Source organism: Ruditapes philippinarum, unplaced genomic scaffold, assembly GCF_026571515.1.
Source record: "Ruditapes philippinarum isolate M1 unplaced genomic scaffold, ASM2657151v2 ctg164_1_1_1_1, whole genome shotgun sequence".
Lineage (NCBI taxonomy): Eukaryota > Metazoa > Mollusca > Bivalvia > Venerida > Veneridae > Ruditapes > Ruditapes philippinarum.
In genome coordinates, this window is record NW_026866554.1 from 24,437 (window position 1) to 46,632 (window position 22,196).

The 22,196-nt window shown below is 31.8% G+C and overlaps 1 protein-coding gene across 1 annotated transcript in view; it reads left to right on the forward strand.

Moving 5' to 3' along the window:
• The first annotated feature begins 210 nt into the window (after positions 1-210).
• The window catches only part of LOC132732854 (plasma membrane calcium-transporting ATPase 4-like), a 61,087-nt gene continuing 39,101 nt past the window's right edge, over positions 211-22,196 (forward strand). Inside the window, exon 1 of the mRNA XM_060719372.1 lies at positions 211-366. The gene's annotated coding sequence lies outside the window, so the exon portion shown is untranslated. The remainder of the gene's footprint in view (positions 367-22,196) is intronic.

The following is a 22,196-nucleotide window of genomic DNA, read 5'->3' on the forward strand; positions in this document are numbered from 1 at the left end:
TTTGGGTTTATTTATATGATATATATGGTATGCCGCAGCAGGATTTATAATTTACTACGATATTTGACTTAATGGAAGGCTTTGTATTACATAGTATAGTGTTATGAATTCATTCCTAAAGGGGATATAATTTATGCTCGAGCAGGTACATAAAAATATATGCATAGAGTGGTATGACGTCAACGGGCAATGTGATAAGTTAGTTTATTATAAATTATATATATATATATAAATGTATATAAAGATCTGTCTATAAATGGGCTATTTTTGGTGTCGTTTTTTCATCCTCGCAAAAATTGGAATAGGAGAAAACCGATTAATCCAGTGGTGCAACTTTACTTAATATACAATAGGATAATTTAATCGGTAGGTATCTTATTATGCATATGATTGCTTATAATAATCTCAAGTATTATGTGTGCATGTACATTTATAAAATAAACAGATATATAAATATGTCTTGAGAAATTATCTTTACATATTGATTCAAGCATTCTTTTGTATTATTTGATACTTTAAGCCGCAAGGTATGGTCAAGGTTATTTGTTTTGTTTATAGATCTATTGATCGTTTTATAGTTATTGACTTTGTTCTGTTTTGGTTTTTTTGCATGAAAAGTTGAAGCTGACATACCGGTATACAAAATGCTTTCTGTTTAAAAACTTATTGAATTGATTAAAGGGTAACAGATATAATCAAGCTTTACCTAAATCAGGTTACGGTGACATATCTTTAAATATTTGACAGCCAAGCAATGAGGTCTTAATCAAAGCAATTTTTAGCCACCTATTCCTGCACCACACTATACTATGGCTGCCTGCAATTTTCCATTTTCAAATTGAAATCTCATTATCTGATTACAATGTACACATATTCTGTATATTTAACATTATGGACATCTTTAAATTCCATTAAGATTATAATAACGATAATCTAAAAATATCTTATTTGCCCAAACTTTCCTATACTAATAGCTTAAATTGTGTGAAACATTTTGAAAGTTATTACATATATACACAATGCTTTCCTCTTTTGGCAACATATTCAGATTAATACTGCGTACTTGAGGATGAAAATAGCTTATGGTTGCGATTTAACTCTTGATCTTTCCCAAGTCCGCCCCTCACATGAAAGTATGATGTCAAATTGGTATGACGTAATACCAAAGTACACAAATATGTACAGTACACCTCCTGCAAAGAATGAATTGATTATAATCTAACTCTGTTCTATCTTAAGTAAATGTTGACTGTATAAACAAAAACAGATTTTATCCTGTTATCACTGGTTGCATATACGTCATCTTGAGTTTATCCTTACACTGCCTTCATGGCCGAAATTTTTTTTAGTTTAATCATAGTAGTATAACATGTTTTTCCAGTTTTGAGATGTCATTTAAATGTAATAATTTTGAAATTAACAGATTCCAACCAAATTACTGTCAGAACTAGGTTTTAGTATAAGAAGATAGAAAAAAAAAATCAACGAGTTGGAGATTATTTTTTCATTTTTGTCGAGCCTGCTTGTGGTTAGCTTGGCTTAGTTGCCTGACTTTTGACATAGAGCTTGGTGTGTGTGTGTGAGTGTGGGTTCGGATTTGTCCAGTCTATATTCTGCTCATACTTTGAAAGATTTTAAAATAATTTGGTAATGGGGCGATGTGTCACACATTAAAGCCAGGTCTGCCGCTCAAAGGTCAAGGTCATTCTTGCGGGTCAGCGCAAAACCAGTGTCCAGAGAACTTCTATATGCATGGAGGGATTTTAATATAACTTGGGCCAGATATTCACCATGGAGAGGCGGAGTGTCGCATGAATAATTCAGATGTCTATAACAAAGGTTAAAATTACAAATTAAAACATTCATTTGTGAGTATAACTTCTATATTTAATATAAATCAGTTAAAATACACTAAAACAACACATATTTCTTTTATCTTTACTAGTTTCGACTGTTGTCTTTATCAGAATAACGTACAAAGTATTTGACGTCAAGTCCGTTAGGACACAAACGTCAACATGACAAATTTGTGCAAAAACGTGAATGTAAAGTAATTAACAAATAGAAATGGAACAAAAACTGATATATAATATATAAATGTTCTACATGGTGAGTTGAGAATTGTCTTGAGCAAAATGAATGTCAAGGTCACAATGGGTGACAAGCGGGCTAGACATTCGTCCGTGGGCATGTCTTGTCTGGGGTTTTTGTGTGTTTAATTTTGATTTGTTTTGTTTTGTTTAATTGCTCATATCTTTAGGTTTGATTTTATTTTGAGGATTGATATGTCAGTGACGTCTCATTTAAAATCATCTTTGTGTGATAACTCTTTGAAAAGATCAATATTACTGAACTATTCTACTGAATTTTGATGTATAAATAATTTTACCAATTTCGGAAGTGAAGCGATTTTAGCATTTGGCATTGAGACAGAATTTAAATCATTATTTGATCTATGTGATACCAACAAAATGAAGGGGTACTTAGTCTTGTGTAAAGAGTAATTTTCGTGAAAACAGACAGGACTGCCCTTATTGTTGTGGAAGATAGTAATTATATGTGACATTTTACTGGTATGTAATATGCATGTTAGTTGGCGGACAAGAAATTATGAATTTCCTCGATGATTAAAGACTTCATTATTTAGGACGAAAATCAGCATTAACAATAGATGGTTGCCTTGGCAACTGATTGTGGGATATACATATGTGATATATCATCTTTTTCTATACAGTAGCCTTAAAATATTCATGTTCTATAGTCAGAGTAATCAGGCAAAGTGTCTGCCAGAAAAGTTGACCTTAAACTCTGCTTTATTCATTACAGATCTCAGTAAAAGATGGAGAAAAAGACTACTTAGAATATTTAAAAAACTTCCAAGGAAATTTAATGTTTTATGAAAGGAAGATGTAGGAAGTAAAGGAGATTAACAGTATTCATTCACACGCTCACACACCTGATCAGATAAAAGTTTAGTTAATTATACAGATACACCTGTGTTACAAGACCTTTTTAACTTGCATTGACCATGGGTATAGAAACTTTATTATACAATGGCAGTGGCATATAACTTGGAAATGTTTTAAGTTTTAAATGAAGTATGAATTATGGATACAAGTTTTTCCAATCCTTTGGTCATACTTTCTTTTTCATTCTCATATAGCATTTATTAATTTATAGAATGATATAGCTTTCATTTTTTGATTTGTTAATATTTTACATGGAAAGTGCCTATGGATGGGGTATTGATTTGGTTGAGGTAACTGAGGCTAAAAATAGTATGGTAATATTGCTTTGCCTTTAATCAAGTTAAAAAAATCATATGGCAGTATTTGACCTTTTAAAGAAGGTTGGGTTTCCTAAAATTTATTTTTGTGTCCAAATTTAATTACTTATTTTTTTTTGAAATTCCAAGTAAAAATCTTTACTCACCTGAAACAGTTTTGTAAATTTGGCTTCTTGGCCAAAGAATATTTGGTTTGAGCTTAAAGTTTCATTGTATCCGCCACCAGAGTTTTATCACAGTCTAGATCGCAAATTAAATGGTGTAACAACTCTTTTTTTAGTTTTACAAATATTCACACTTAGAACAAGTAATTCATATATATGAAATGGCATGTTTATCCTAATTCTGAGTTATTTTTTTCTCTACCTGTGCTGAACATACTTTCCAGTAGTCTGGAAGTTTCATTAGCTTATCTTTCACTAATAGAAGCCTTCATAGATTGTATCAACAGAATTATTCCTATCCAGTTACAACAATATTTTGTGTATGTCTTGTTTTTACAAGATAAGTTGACTTATTATTATTGAGATTGTCACACCAACTCTGCAAAGGTCATAACGGGAATTTCTGGCTTCACTGGGACTGAAAAACTATATCTTGACAGGTTTCTTCAGAAGATTGTTGGCATTTGGCTTTCAGGATGGTCATCAAAACTGTAAATGCTTCTTAAAATGGAGGCTTATATCTAAGTTCCCCCATACCAATAAAATGCTGAATTTTACAAATTTTCTTTAGCCTGTATCAAATATACAAGTCAATTTTGTATTATTTTACTTAAAATGATAAACAATTGTGGTGCTAAATTAAACACAGTGGGTATTAACTCAAACTAAATGTCACATGTCTTGCATGATCACATTGACATATTGATCATAGACAAAGGCCTTTAACTCCAACATGAATTGTTAAAGAGTTATTCTCCTGTATGATCTTTGAAAAATTCTTCTTGCATTGAGAATATTATAGCACATTATCCAACTGACTGCTCTTGTTATATACTGCATTTTTCCCAAAGGCTATTGCTTGCAATACTGCCAACATTTTTTAAAAGGAGGACATTTTTGCATCTTTAGTTAGTTCAACTTCTTCTTGTAATTCAGGTGGCAGAGCTTCTTTAAACTCTTTAAAAGTGTTAACAGGAATTCTTGATATGATCTTTATAAGATTGTGGAAAATATTATCAACGCTCATGGTGGTGAAATGTTATTCAAATTTTGTCCATGAATTATGTCTGTGTGACACAACTCAGCTGAATGATGTGACATATTTAGCTATGTAATACAATTATTTCTGTTCATGTTTTATGTAAGATTTTTCATTATGAATTTCTGTAATGTTATCTGTCCATCAAACGTTTTCATTTCTAGCTTTATCATGACCTTTGTTGAAGATGTTTGAAGAGTATCTGCATGTGGTGCATAAAATAACTGGCTATGTATGGTATGTGCTTCCTTTGCAATTAATGTATTTAAAATACTTATTTACTTATTTCATTGTGTGGATCAAGTGAAGGATGCCGAGACCCTAAATTATTGAATGAGGTATGAGTTTTAGTCTGGCGATTTTTGATAACTGAAACTTTTGAGAATCGGTTGATGTTGAATCATTTTAAAGTTATGTCCAGAAGGGAAAAAGTCATTTTTTTAATGAATCATTTAAATATATGTCAGTAAGTCACTGGTCAAGGTTGTCATTCTTTTTCAATAGATTGGTCTCATTTAGTAGAACTTTTATATTGGGTAGCTGTTGAGTTATCACAGTAAGAAAAAGGGTCAGTTTACAGACTGATACATGCACACAATTCAATTAAGTGCCTTACAAAGGACAACTTACAGCACTGCTGAAATTAATGTTTCAAGTTTTAATGTTAATTTATGATAAATATACATAATATAAGATGTTTCATGAATTATTTGTAAACTTGTATGAATAAATTAGATATATATTTGAAGTGATGAGGGACATGTATACTAATTAACGCTGACAGCTGTTGCTAGATGACGTAATAAGTGACTGCATGTTTTATGTAATCTACAATCTTTACAGGGAAAGAGAAAGTGATTTTTAGGTGCAATAATTTTTTCAAATAGACATAAAGGAGTTTTATTGTACACAATTAATTGTTCCATTTCTTTGCAGGCTGACATTAAGTAATACAATTGCTACATTTGCACTCAAGAAAATGGAAATTTATACTCCAGTCTGTCGACAGCACTCTGGGGAAATACTTCCTTTCCATGTAAATTGTCTGTCGACAGTACTTGAGGAGAAACAAGTCCTTTCCATGGAAATTGCCATGGCTTTTTTTAAGTCTTTGAAGAGATTTTGATTGTAACCAAAGGTCTTAGGATTTTTTACAATTTCTCTTAGATTATTGAATGATGTTTTTCTGATGCTTTTTATAACAGAGCTATTAGTAAGATGTTTTGTTAAACATCCTTAAATGGTTTTCAAATGTATGCGTTTAAATTGATTTCAGTGGGCTTTTTTTCATCATTTTCATGAAAGGTGGTGCCAACATGTCTTTCTTAGCTTCATGCAGTGTTTGAAAGGTCAAAGGTGGTTTTTTCCTTAATTTATGGAAATAATTTTTCAGTTTGTTGACATTATAACAGCTTTACTAAAAAACAAAAAACAAAACTCACTCACATGATTGGTTGGCGACCCAGTGTGTTACAATAGGTGCAGTACACAGGGATGTAAGTAGACCAATTGTTATAGTCTTGCATTACGCTTCCAACAGATTAATTCGTATAATTGAACTTAACATACAGACGAACTTCTCTGAAACTACCAAAGTCCCGATCGAATACCACTACAACGTATGAAAAGTCAACTCTAACCCTCCCAAATTAGTATTGCAAATTCAACTTTTGATCAATTGTTCTTTCAACATTTTACTTCAGTTGTATTACCAACTGCAGCCATGACAAGTGCTGCTTCATATGCAAACACATCTAGGTTGAATCAATTGTCTGGACTTCACTTCATCCTTCAGTAAGGTATTGTCCAATTCAAATTTTCAGCTTCAATAGTGTATTGTCACAAGTAAATTTTAAAAAATCTTCATTAAATTAAACTAAGACTTTTTTAATCAAATACAATTATATTTTATTCAAAATAACATGAAAATAAGCACATCTTTATAACATGAAATAGGGCAAACTATACATCTTACATACAATACTTTGGCTGGATGGTAATTGTAGGAGATAATAATTAATGATAAAAGAAGTCAGTGATTAAATGTAGCCATTTCCTGGCCACTTGACAAACTTCATGCAGAAGTTTTCTTAATGTTTACACTAACATTGTATACACCCAGGCCTTTGGATATATATTCATTTATTTTGTGGCTAAATGAGAACCTAAGTTGCGCATTCATAGTTATATCTCTTTCTTTGTTTTTGTATTTTCATTCTGAGCTTTAAGTTGCTGAGATTCTGTATTATTGTTTAGAGATAGTGGTGAAGGGATCTTGAGAATTGAACCCATTCAAAACTGGACAAGAACCTAATCTCCCATCGGCTCAAGCCAACAAAATCTATCCCTCCAAATTCCTCCTCCCGGGATCCCTCCAATTTTCCACCACCCTTATTTGACATTCACTATACCATACAATTTGGCATAATTTACATTAATGCATTTGAGGCTATTTGGTCTCCACAACTTTTGCAAGCGGATACTTAAGCTTGTCATTCTGATTATTTGTGCAGAATTTCTTGTTGTCTAAAGTTTAAACTGTGCACTTGTATTGCTCAACTTCTGCTGTAAATTTAGACCAAATACTGCTGTAAATTAAGACCAAAGCCTGCTGTAAATTAAGACCAAATCCTACTGTAAATTTGGACCAAATCTTGCTGTAAATGAAGACCAAATCTATCTTATGTATCAAAATATCATCCCTGACATTGGCTTCATGAATATGTCAAAAATATGACATAAACACATAACCTTACATATACATAACCTAATTAGGGAGACTGCTTAATTTTGTGTATATTCATTCTCACGTTTGTCAAATTATATGCACTCCTGTTGTCACATTATTTATGCTGATATTGTCAAAAATCAGGAAATAAAGGTGAAGTATATTGCTTTATCTTTAAGGATTTTTTATTTAAATTCTTACTGTAAAACAAGAAAAAGTTAGGAAATAAGTGTTTCCCATGTGTGAAGATAAGGAGTTTTGTTTGATATTATAAGTGTTTTGATAGCTACAATTGATCAGTATGTAAGAGATTTCTGGAAATTATTGTTTTATTTTGCCAACAGCAGCAATTTTGGCACAGTTTTAATTAGAGGAACCTACAAAATAATCTATAGAGATAGGAAGAAAAAGGGGATCAGTGTACTTAGTGGTGAAGTTGTCTTCCTCTTAACCATTGGATTGTAGATCTGAGCCTGACTAGGGTCACAACGATGTTTCCTGTTATGACACCTGCACTGGTCTAATGACATCTGCACTGGTTTAAGTTCCAGGAAACATATTCTAGAGAGGTTCAATTAAGCTTTCTTCCCTAGTGAAGTTCAGATGTAAAAATGGACTATTGTTATTGTTAGTGTGAATTTATTTTACAAGTAAATTATAATGTCAATGAAGGTCATTCCTCCAGCAGAGATACAATACTTTAATCTTTTATATTGATAAATGATTTGTTGTAAATATTACCTGTGGAGAAATCAATAATTTATATGAGCTTCTGTAAATTTAGTGCAGTCATACCTATCCTTATCATTGATCACGAACAGTTGTTCTCACAGGCATCATTAAGTTTATTATGCTGTTGGTTGTCCTTAAAAGATACATTGCATAATTACCTGTTCCCCTTTGACATAATAAGTTAGATGAAAGTGAGGAAGTGAAGTCAAACATATGGATTTTCTCATTCACTGCCAATGCTGAAGTACAAACTAAAAATTATATTTTGGTATGATGCTTTAGTACAGAAATAAGTTCGCCTTTGATGTTTATGTAGTAACAATTGTTTGAGTGTGTGAATACCTGACATACAATTACCTGGGTAAGCAGTGCATAGGTGTAATGAATTATGTGTGTGTATGTGGATGAATATAGGAAGTGAGGGGGTGAAATAAATATGCAGGCGAGATAAATCTGAGCTTTTTTAGCAGTTGCATATTGGATATAGATTATCTAAGCAGAGTATCTGGTAAGGTTGTTACCCTGTACCCGTTGAATACAGCTGTATTGAATTGATTCCACAGGTTTGCTGGATTAGTTTTTAAATTTTCGTGGGCGGTGGTTTTGAAATGTGTAATGAATTACACTGCATATCGTAAATACTCCTGTGGATTATTAAAGTAATGTGATGTTTGTTACATTGGATTACAAATATTTTGAAGAATAACAGAAGAACATTTTAAAAAAATGATACAATTTAGAACTAAACAGCAACGATAGTGAAATGTTTGAAGTGCAGTAAGTGTTGGAATTAAAATGGTATTCAGTTTTAATCCAATTAGTTAATTGAGTTAAAACATGTATTTCAAGTAGGATAATGGCTGCATAATGCCTAAGGTGCAATTAATGATTGCAGTAAAACTGTTGATGGCAATAGATAATTATCTTATCTCATTCCACATTTCTGTGTTGCAAATTCTTTTTTGTCTTTAAATGTCAGGGATTTTTAGAACATGCCAGAATAAATTGAGTTTTTGTGCTATCAACAGGTGCCTTACAGAAGTTGCACTGTTTTACTATGTTATTTGCTTTAGAAAATTTTCATATATCTGACTAGATTTTTCATCTGAGAAATAGAGGATATTGAATGAGTGTATTATAAGGTTCAATACTGAATTTATTGAACAAAAATTATATTATGGGAGCCTCTGGCCAGCATTAAATTATTTTATTGAACGAGTTCAGTAAATTTAGGAATGAAGCTACATGTACACGAATATAATATTCTATTTATCACATATTTCCAAAATAAGAAACTGTTAACAGTCAACAGAATTTCTTTTTTATTGACACACCTATAGTGAAATGCTAACAATCAGCGTGCAATACCGTTAATCACATGCAAAAGTCAGGCATGGGTATGTGATAATTAAAGCTTATATTCACCTAGCTCTAAGGTTTGCCTGTGCGTTAAGTCATTGAACCTTAGAATAAACACCAGAAAAATGAATAAAAAATCAGTTTAAAATTACATAAATGCTAAAATGTCCTAAAAATTAAACTTTACATTAAATGTGAAAATGTAATTACTCTACATGAGATGTGAAATTGTCATTACTCTGCATGAAATATGAAAATGTAATTACTTTACTGTCATGAAATATGAAAATGTAATTACAGTACATGAAATATGAAAAATGTATTATTTAATTCATGAAATGTGAAAATGTAATTCATTTACAAGACATGTTAAAATGTAATTCATTTACAAGAAATGTGAAAATGTAATTTATTAACAAGAAATGTGAAAATGTAATGCAATACATTTTAATCTAAATGTGAATATTAGGATTCCTAATGGATCAACGGTGTAGTTTATATCTGTACCATGAGTGTTCATTTGATTTCATTTCCTATATTGATAATCTTGTGATAGTGGAGAAAAAAGGACATTTATCATGAATAATTAAGTTGAAAGATATTTGAAATTGAATGCTAGGTAGTAATGCTTAAAAGTCATTAAGCAAAATGATGGCTGGCAAAGGTGTGTTTTATGGTTATTTATGCCAGTACATATCAGGTTATTCAATTTATTGCCGGAAAATTTGATTTCTGCCAGTGGTATTTGCGAACTGTCTGTTGGTAATATGATTTGTGAAGAATTATTTTTCTAAGGATAGATTTTATTGTGTCTGGGAATATGACTTTTATTACATGTGACTGTTAGCACTGGTAAATATAATTTCATATGAAGTTGTTTTTTTTTTGTGTTGTTCAATATTAATGGAGTTAGAATTATAAGTTGAGGTCATTAAAATACAAGGCAAACCCCTTTGAGTGCTAATTAGCTAGAATGACTTGTCTATGATATAATAACAGTATACTCGGCCTGTGATATGGCATGGAGTTGGAAATGTCAATTGGAGTCAACACAGTTAAGTTAAGGGTTGGATACTTCAGGTCACTACACATTTCTATGTAAAACAGGGCGAAGTCCATTAGGGAATTGAGAAATCTTGCTAAAATATAAAATGCATATTAAATGGTAATTATTTAAGAGAAGTTTGTTACTAAGGATCCGAATAGGTTAGGATTTGAAATTAAGCAAAACTATCTGTGAAATACATATAGATTTTGTTTAAAATGATTCTTTAAATTTCTTTGTTATACAAGTAGATACAAATTAATGTAGCAATTTTGTCAGTTACATTAACAGTTGAAAATTATGATAATGAGTGTTGTTAATGTCACCTGTTGTATAATTTTAAAACAAACAAATTAACTTTCGCAATTCAATGCTATTTATAGTAATGTCATCGTTAATTACTATTGTCAACAGTTATGAGTTTTAAGATTATTAATTAAGTTCACCTAATTGCCATGTATATTGCAATGTGATAACATATTAATAATCCTGCCAAATATTGGTTTCATTTTTGTCTGTACCAAACCAAACTGGATTACTGAGCATGATTATCATGCTTAGCATTTTAAATGGACATATGGGCAGACTCCTCTAAAAACATGATTCATTTTTTTTTTTAAAAGTTCAAAATATAAACTAAAACTGAAAAGCAAGCAGAGTGCAGACCAAACATTGCAGACCTATCATGTGCTGGCTTATCTAAGTCTGCATTGATTGCAAGGGTAGAATCTGTCTCCACCCCCAGGTTTTATGGTAATAAAACTAATATACCCTTTTGATATTTCTGCCTTTTATCTACTCATCTCATAAGCTGTTGATTGATTTTAGAATTAATGACAGTATTTATGATTATCCTTAAAGTTAAAAGCTTCTACTTCAAGAATAGCAACTTTGTCATATATTTATGCTGTAAGAGGTTGTTTCATATTGCTCTCAGATTTTGCATTTGTTTTTCTTTTATTTGTTTGGATTCTGAGAAATTAATTTACTGGTTATTCAATAGACAATTGCCTTATGTTGGCAACATTTATCCATTTTCCATTTAAAATCAATATGACAGGAATGATTCTCCATTGTTTGTGATAAGAGAGCTTTGCAGTGGAATTGAAGACTCCGGCAATGCTTTTTGCGCAAGAATATTTGTGTAAATTTATACCTTTAACATTTGAATTTGATTTGAGCCGTAAACTTCTGTATAAACGCACTCCATATGGTAACATTTGTAGAAGCTATCAAACTTAATGACTGCATGTACGAAAGTTACTTTATTACATTACATTACATTCTATACCTTTTAAAGGCAAGTGGTTTTAAAGATGTGGTAGTCTGTAGCACTGTATTTCTGAACTTCCATGAAGGTAAATTCGGCACCTTACAAAATTTGAATTTTGTTATAATAGCAGTTGTGAATGTGGGAAGCCACATTGTTTAAGAATTCTTAACATAATACAGATGTTAAATCACTCTGAGAATTAACAGTAGCTGGACCATATGCTTCTGAAAAGTAAGAGAAAACAAACAAAACAGAACAGGTAAATTACCTGTACTCATAAACAAATAAGCATTACCTAGCATTATCCTTGTAGTTATCATATTTTCTTTTTACCTCAAGGCTAATGCAGTACACAATGTTAAATACCAAGTAGCACTAACTTGGTAGTCGCCATATCTCTTGTCACATCTGTATCATACCAGACATTGTTACTGATAGAGGTAATTACATCTTACCAAAAATTTCTTATATATCTTATTGGTCTGAAATCTATATTGAGGCAATTATAAAGACAGTTCCATCCCACTAGCCTTAAAAGACAGGCTTGCCTGCTTATTCATACCACCAGCAGAGCCAGATCAGCCTGTTTTCCCATGCCACCAGCCTAGAGACTCACTCATGCCATTAGTATATTAATTCAGGGAAGCCTGATTTATCAATTGCCACCAATATTATAGAGTAAGGCCAGCCTGGTTATCCATGCCACCAATATTATAGTTAGGCCATCCTTCTTACCCATGCAACCACTATAGAGTCAGGCCAGCCTGTTTATCCATGCCACCAGTATTATAGAGTAAGGTCAGCCTGCTTATCCATGGTTTCAGCATAGAGTCAGGCCAGTCTGCTTATCCATGACTTCAGCATAGATCCAGACCAGCCTGCTTATCTATGGCTTTGGCATAGAGCCAGGCCAGTCTGCTTAATCATGGCTTCGGAATAGTCAGGCCAGTCTGCTTATCCATGGCTTCGGAATAGCCAGGCCAGTCTGCTTATCCATGGCTTCGGCATAAAGCCAGGCCAGCCTCAGCTTATCCATGGCTTTGGCATAGAGGTCAGCCTGCTTATCCATAGCCTTGGCATAGATCCAGGCCAGCCTGATTATCCATGGGTTCAGCATAGAGCAAGGTCAGCCTGCTTATCCATGCCGTCTGATGACTAGATGGTACTACTTTTGACTATTAATGGTCTTGTTATGTCTGAATATTGATACCTGAAATTTTAATATATTACCAAGGAGTTCTGAAGGCAGCTAGTTTGTTTCTCTGCATCTCTATTTCAGCAAAGGGTAACTGTTTGGACATTTCAACTTTCTCATCTGTTATAGGTTTCTTATAGATAATTTAATTGCTATTGCTGTTCCTTATTGATTGTTTTGTTATCAATTATCTCTCCTATACACAGACATTAGAGAAGAGAACTCCATGCATATATTGTTCTGCAGGGGTGCCAGAGTTGGGATCTCTCTCAAATGCATTGTTAATTAATTTTATCTGATTGGGACTGTGTTATGTAATCAATATTGTATAGGAAAGGAATATATTCTTGCTTTTTTGACCTAATGCCAGGTGAAAGTATTATACAATAAGGCTTATATTTGGAATTTATGTTGCACAAAACTTTGGAGTTACTTATTTCAAATTCTGTGACACGATTTGTGGACTTATTGAATAAACATTATTGATGTTTAGTCATTTATGAAATTGCCAATAAGTTAAGAAAATGGTTAGGAAATTGAGAGTGTTTGAGACAAGATAGTCTGAACCAAACAAACAAGGAAATAATCAGATATTAACCAAATGAGGAAGTAATATCTGGAAAACAAGCTGCACCACTGGGAAAAGAAAGTGTGTGAGATATTTAAGAACATCAAGGTGTGTTGAAGACAGAAATTGTCGTTTTGATTTATTGAAAAGCGTAAATGTTAATTTGTTAGTGTTCTTCCTTTATTTCTTTGTAAAATGTCATGTGTTCTATGCGGTAACAAAAACGAATATCAAAGTTCTTCCTTAAATGTAATTTTAGTGGAGGAACCAATTTAACTAAAGATTGATAGCTAAAAGGAAGAACAAATTCTCTAGAGATGCTCAATTTGTTTCCATTATAGAACAAGTTTCTTGTTTCTGTGTCATACAGGAGGCACTGTTGTCTTGTTACATGGTTATTTTAAAACTGAATATGACTAGCTCAACCAAAAAAATAAAAAGAATTCAGATCCCTCTCAAGGGATTGGTTTTATTTGAATGATGAAGTTTTTTGAAATGGGCACAAATCACTTGTCGTTCCAAAGAGCAAAACTTTTGCCACCAATATATGTTACCATGCCTGCCAACATTCAAGCAATTTGGTTTTTTTTAAAGGTAGACAGTTTATTATTTTTTAGCTAAATAATTTCATTTGACAGAACAAAAGTGATGATAAACAATTTCAAAGACATGGAACTGAGCAAGTTTTTTTTTTTTTTGAAATTCTGCAGGACAAAGTTTAATCTAGTTAATATTAATTCATAATTTTATTGTCATTAGATCTCTTTTAGGCTGTTTTGAGGAAAAGAATATGCCATTGATATGGTTGATAAGGTTGCATATAAATAAGCCCTTGTCTGTCCGACTAACACGTTGTCCATCCATCCACCCATCCAAATATACTGACCAAACACTGTCCAATGTGGGGGCATCGGTGTCTTATGGACTATTTTCTAACTTTAGTTTTGGTTCAGTGAGAATAAAATATATTATTTATAAGAAAGTCATGTCTGTTTTTTAAAAGGAAATGAGTTTTCTTTTCTTTCACCTATCTTTTGTATTAATTATATTTTATAGATTGGTTATGTATGTTTATTTCTTCTTTGGGCATGTGTTTCTCCTGAAAGTGGTTGGAACTTGTACATTTGTTTATGTCATATGTAATTGCTGATTGATTGTAGTGTAACATACATGTACATATTATATATATTATATACAAGTCTGTAACATGCATGTATTTTATAATTCAGTATTTGGGTTCTAATTTCCTCAGTGAAGTAAAACTGTCAGAGTAATTACAGAATAAATGAGATGAAATAGTTAAGACATTGGTGTGGTTTATGTTTCTGCTATAGCTCCTGTAATTGATTCTCACTTTGATCTTTAGGATATACCTTTTTCTTATCTTACAGTTAATGATGGTTTGCAGAATTTAGTTTTAAAGGAACTCCTCTCAGGTCCAAAAGTCTAAAAACATAAAATTTGAAAATCTAATATATCAAGAGAAACATTAAAAATTGAAAACTTTATAAAGGATAACAATTAAGGAAATCTACTCAGATCGATTTCTGTGTGATTTTAGCGGGATTTAAGTGAAAAACATTACAACGCTTTACAATGCTTTCCGTTTTTGGGTCATTTTGTACAATAAAATTGATTATTCTGGGAAAAACTAGGTGAGGGAAAGACCTTAAAATTTGCACATATGACTTGTTGGTCAAGACCTTCAAATCTTACATTGAGGTAAACAGTAAATTGCAAGAGCTCTTCACCAATTACCCCTTTTATTTTGAAAAAGACATTTCTTTAAAACAAATATAATTTTAAGACAATTTAAGTCCTTTGAAAACTTATGGAGATGTTAATGACTTGCATTTGTTACCAATGCAATCTGTTGTCAAGACTTAATTAAAATTAGCAGTTCACTATTATAGGAGGTTTCTCTCTTTATAGCAGGGCATTGTCTTTTGAAAAATAAAATGAAAAATCTTCAAAAAAATGTTTTTTATCAATACATCGGAAAAGATATTTATAGAAATAAGCTTATAATAATAATATGTTAACTTGAAGAGTTTTATTTTCTGAATGGAAATTTAAGCCATGATCTTCGAAAAAACTGCATTTAAAAGAAAACTGATTATTGATTATTGGTTATGATTAAGTTATTTTCAGTATATTCAGCAAGTTACTTATTTAGCATATTACCTTTGAAATGAACAATTTTATGCTTATATGAAATTGAATGATTTAAAAGATTGCTTCATATTGAAAATTTGTTTAACGTTTATTAAATCCCTTAATCTGCAGAATTTGTGTAATGGATTTGCCCTAGTTTGATTTTTGGAATAGTCCATTTAAAAATTTAGGGATTTAAACATCATATTACAAAAATTGTGCTGTGACCAACAGTATAGAGCCTGGTCAGATTGCACAGATATGCAGGCTGGTGTGTCTTTATACATTGGTGACCTGAAGTCAATCACTTTGGGTACAAGAAAATTAAGTCAAATGGTTGCTTATTACAGTTGCAAGTACATACTAAAATGTGAGAAAATGTCTTTCCGGACAGCTGTAGTATTGTTTCTTGCATTAACTTTTGCTGTTAATTTAATTTAATTTGAGGGTTGACTGCAAAACTGCAGTAACGTATATGAAATAAAGATGAATTTACAGCAGTTTTGCAGGCAACCCGCAATATTAAAAATTTCTACCCATGCAATAATTATACATTTTACAATTTCATGATTACATCTCTCTTTTTTCTAGAATTTAATTTGCTATGTTTTTTTATAGATTGGTGATGTGTAGGTAAATGAACCAGGTAAGAGGTTAAAAGAGAAATAATTTGAAATGATTTAGCTAATAGATACTATATCTGATAGTATAATGTAAGACAGAAGCATCTGGATTAAAGGTACAGCTGTGTCAGTTCTTGTTAACAATTACTGACTTCATGCCTGGCTGATTATGATCAGAAATCTTTACAAAACCTTTGAAATATATGTCTTTCTTGCCCATCTGTCTAAATAAATCATAACAGGATCATCATAAAGTTGATTGTTTATCATAAATATCTTGTACAAGCAGGGCTTGTCAGGTTAGTTGGCTGTGGGGATCGCTGCTAGCATCAACTAGATCTACCCATGCAACCAGTGCAGACCAAGATCAGCCGGTTTGTCTGTGCCATCTGATCATAATCTAGCTGCACTGTTTTCTATTCAGCCATCACTTATTCTGTTCCCTAAAAATGATGAATGGTTTTGTCCAGATTGAAAGATGGACAAGTCCATTTCAGATATTTAGCATAGTAAGGGATAAGATCTACATTGACACATAAGGTCATAGATATACCTCCGATTTGAGATATAAAAGGTCTGATCTTAACATGTGGAGAAGATTTCATGGAAAAAAACATCTATGTTCTGCTGCAGAATCCAGTAAACACTAAAGTGTACCAAAATATTAAACAACAATGAGGGCTTAAAAGTTAATTTATGCTTTTTAACTCTATTTTATGACTGGCTTTTGGATGTTAATAGCAGGTGTTTCAATGTTGAAAGCAGCTTTGATGTCAATTATAAAGGTAGCTCTCAGTGGATGTAGTAGCATTGTTGACCAACTCATTTTAACTTCAAACACATACCTTGTGATTTATGCAAGATTTGAGGCAAATCGTAAACCTGAGTATCCAAGTGGAAGGCACAAATAGCAGCTAATTTGGTAGTTCAAATTTTGTTAAAGAATTCTGAAGCTTCTCTGGTTTGTAAGTAGGTAGGTGCAAAGTTAAAAAGGGTAATCAAAGAAGGAACAGAAATTTGTCTTATCTTTACAATTGTTTGTTTGGTTTTTACATTGATTTTAGCTCATTGTTGGTCAATTCTCTTGGTTGGTTCATCTAACAGGCTTTCCGTCTGCAAGTGTGACTGCAACTACTTATCTCATGATTTCTGAATTTAAGCTGTAAGAAACAAGTCAGATCATTAGACTCAATGTCTGAAATCATTCGTCAAAAATAAATTTCATCTGTTGCCAGAGATTCAAACCAGTGACCTCTTTATTACAGATAAGATTATCTCTCCATTGAGCTAAGAGGGCAAACTTTTTCGTAATTTGTAATTCAAAATATTCAGTGCACAATATTCAAGAGATGTTTTTGTCTGTTTTATGATACATTGCCTTCAGTGTCATACTTATATAAAACACAACAGTGACCTAGACAGAGTCAGTCTATATCTGGCTATAAGTTTATCTTTTTTCTGTCCATTAACAAGTCTTTGTCCAGTAGACCAGTCCAAAACCTTAGACAAGAAATAATGTTTTAGGGAATTAAACTAATGGTGTAGACAGCTACATTTATAAAACCCCTCTGTTCAAAATGACCCTAGTACTGAATATAATGTTATAAAATCACAGAACAAAACTAGGCTACTTCATGTTATGATCATGTGCCTTAGATGAATGTGCTGTATTTGCCTGTATTGTTTTATCAGGATCTGTTGCTTAATGTTTTTTGCTGCTTAATTTGTGTTAGGATCTGCTGTAAATTTGGAATTTTTTCATGAGTTAAAACTCTGCAATCAACAGTTATGAAGTCTGGTCATTAATTCAGACTGAACATTGCAAGGTAACAATTATACAGACCATTTTTGCTTCCTGTGTTTAGAGTGTTCATTTTATGTTCTTCTTTATTTGTCACCATGTTTGTATTGAACGGAATTGATGTATCCCAATAAAGGAATGTTCATCTACATATCATTCGGGCTGTTACGTTTGGATGTGTGGTATGGTACAAATATACATAGTTACATCATCAGGTATTGTGTGAAACATCAGGTTTATTTTCATTTCAAAGACATTGGCTTCCTGAAATGTATCCAGCTCAGGCTACAGAGCACATTTCATGCAGTCTTAGTAACAGACCAAACTATAAACTGATGTGGCCATTATTTTTATTTAGCATCCTTAAACATTACACTTGAAAAGCAGAACAAATAATGTATATGGTACAAATTCATTGGCAAAGTGACAATTAGTCCTGTTTAGAAAAACTTCTTTTTTGTTGTTTTTGCTTTGATACAAAATGCATGCAGTATAAAATGGACAATTAATTGTACAGTCATCAAGAATGATTTAATTACCATTGTTTATCAACATTTGCAGCCATTGCTGTTGAAAGGTTTGCCCTGCAGGTGATGTTGGCCAGATCAAAGAGATGGTAATGATGAAGAACAATGATAAGATTTCGTGAAGATTGTGCACTATGTTGTAACTCATGGAAGTTAGCCTGTTTGTTAAGTAGTGTACAATGAAATCATAGATAGCCAACTGGTTAAGTTGAACTCCAAGAAAATTGTTTTTCATATTAGAAGCGATCAAATTATTTTATGGACTAAAAATAGTAAAATGGCTTCAGTTATGTAAAGGATTTTTTTCATCCGATTAGATGAAGACTTGCAGTTTGGTAAATGCATGGAAATAATTAAATTAGGAGGTAAATAGATTTGATATAACTAGGTTTTTACATCTGAAGCTTTGATATAAGTTTCTTTACATCTGATCATACCAGCTTTGATACAGATTATTCTTAAATTTAAATCTTATTCAAAGGTGTTGACCATGGTAAATGTCATTACTTATTGAAGATTACAGGTTGATAGCAAGTTTGTAAGCAGCATGGCCGAGTGGTTAACGCTTCAGACTAGTAATCTAATGATTCCTAGCCACATGGGTTCAAACCCTGATAGGGGCAAGTCGATCGTTGTTTCCTTGAGCAAGAAACTTTACACTCATTGCTCAGTACTGGTTGGTTCCAGGAATGGATTCAAAAGTGTGTTTATTAGCTTCCTTCACAATCCAACTAAAATAAATTCTGTGTAAGCTCACTTGGTAATCAGGCATCTGCTAGCTTCTGTTACTAAGAATTTACAGTGACTCCTTTTATTAAGGAAAGATAGATAGAATTAATATGTTTTAAAAAATCCCTTTAACAAATTTTCAATGAGTATTCTAATGATTATCTCAGAATACTGGTATATTCATTCATTTGCATTTTGTTTTGCATAAAAAAGATGGTCTCTTAATTTAGATAGATGCAAATAGAGAGCAAGTTTTAGAGATGCCAACATTCAAGGTTAATTAGTAGAGAATGCATAGAGATCCCAAATTGACCCAAATCTGTCTACTTCGATTTTTTGTTGGTTCAAATGGATTTGCCTACAATGTATTTGTTAAGAAAAGAACACATGGGTCAATGTTTGTATTTAAAGGAAAGGTCCATGTGTAAAGTAGTTATATCTAAAGGGAGAGACTCTGTGTGCATGTCTTACAGTGTTGCCTCTTTAAATAAAGCGTTTATCATCATCATCATCATCATCATCATCTTCATCATCATCATCATCATCATTATTATTAGTATTATGAGTGAAGATAGATTCAGCTTCAGAAGGATGATAGTTACTATCTCAGTCTATATACACAGTGAAGGTTGACCTATTATAGGTCAGTGTGTGTCATGTGTAATAAGATATAAAGTAAATATAGTTGAATATATGTACTGTATATTAATGTAAATATTTAGTTACTTGATCACTAGAATGTCAAGTATGTAGAATAAACAGTTTTCATTGATATAATAGGCTTGTAACCTAATGACCAGTGACCATATGTTATTGATTCGGGTACAATTTCATTATTGTTGTAAATATCAACTTACAAAGATAGTGAAAGTTTTCATTTCTTGTCCCAGTAAGTCAGAGCTTTAACAAATGTTTTTTTGGCAAAATAGTAAATGTAAATATTCAGAAGGGGTGCAAATAAGTAATATCGAGATAGATAAAGGGACTTTACTCTGCCTCAGTTAAAAAAAAAAAAAAAAAAAAAAAATGCGTTGAATTGGTATTGAAGTACTCTGTGCCTACACTGTCGACTAACTATTAAACTTCAACTTTTCATTAAAAATAGATAATGAACAGTCTCAAAATGGAAGCTGAGTTATAAATCCACTTAAGTAATTCAGCAGGTTAAGGGTTTACAATAATTTTCACAAGGGGATATTTATATCACTTACATGATCTTTGCACATCAAGTAGTTTAGTCAGTATAAAATTAGTAGTTTACAGTAGGAAACAATTCAATTTTAAATTTAAACTGGAGTTGTTTACAATAGTAAAGTTCACTGCAACAGTCAGCATACTTTTTTCTATTTATAGATACAGAAGAATCTATCACAATTTTAATAGTTTCTGAAAAATTTCAGTCTCCCCAAATGGATCATTAATGAAGAATGAAGAATTGTTCAGAGAGGTTTTAATCCAGAAAGTAAATGTTAATAAGTGTGTTCTTTATATAAAATACCAATAATGCAATTATTATATGTAGAATGTACCAAGAATGTACTAAGGTGTACTACTGCTAGACTCTGATCTTGTAGAGATTGAATGAGGATGTTTATCTTTTAATGGAATTACACTGTATTTATACTATACTGGTGATAAACAATAAAACTGTAACATGATTTGTTCTTGCACATGCAGGAGGCTTGTTTGGCACAGGTTATATGGTAAACACATATCTCCTGGCAAACTTTTCTAGCTTGCTTAATTAATAGCATGGATAAGAGATCATACATCTTTTATGGGAACTATAGATTACAGATGATAGTTTGATGAAAAACAGTTCTAAGAAAAAGTGGGGAAAACAATAAATGGCATCTCAGCCTGTATTATGATATCGATATACATTGACAATTTTGTGAAGACAATAATTTCATTTAGGAGCGCAGTTTATTGGTAAATGATTGAAAACAAAAGAAATTCTGACGTAAATTAGCAAGGATAGTAATAGTAAAAGGTTATGTTATTTATAGTACTTTATAAAATGTAACAACTATTTTATGTTAATGTCAAATTATCGTGTTACATCTGTAGCTCAGGTGAGAAATACTGAGTGGGAGAAGGCTTTCAGTTTATTTATAACCGCCTAGAACAGTCTGTATTGAGATGTGAGTAATTTTACAGCAAAAAAATAACCCCATAGCTTGAACTACATGCATGTTTGATTTATGAACTGCAGACTACTAAAGTAAAACTGTTTTAATGTGGAAGTAATTGTCTATAGGTTAAAACGGTGAATACATGAAGTGGTTTAAAAATAATGATGTTTTTTTTTGTAAATAGAAGAAATGGTAGAGTTAGTGAAATGTTTCCAAATTCTGCTTTTGGAGGGTGTTTTTTTTAATGTTATGATTTGTTCATTAAGCTTAATGTATCTCTCTAATATTTTCTCCCAGTATTTTCCTGAAATTAAAGAAATTGATTTGTTTCAGGATAAAGATAAAGTTCTTTAGGACACATCAAATGAGATAATAACTCCTTTTATAAGACAATGAAACATTTCTACATTGATTAAATTGTTGTCTAAAAATTGCACTTTATTATGCTCACTGCTTTAAAGGCCAGCTTCTACTAAATTTTTATTTTGGCTGTATGCAGAGTTTCCTTTTTGCCAGATTGATTTGTTCATGCATTTAATTCAGGTGTTTTAACTGACCTTTTGCCAAACATTACATGGAAGCATTGGCGTCTGTTTGTTTGCATTACAATGAGTGCCTAAATGAATAAATTCTGAAAAATTAGCAGTCTGGTGCCTTATATTATTTATGTTTATAAATCTAAGATTAAGATATTCTTGGTGCCAAGAATGCATTTACACATATGTAATTATTAATTGGAACTTCTAATGATGATGATAATTAATTATATTTTTATCTCTGACACCCGTGCAGTGATCAAACTTTAGGTCAGTGGTATTATTTTATCTTTCTCATCACT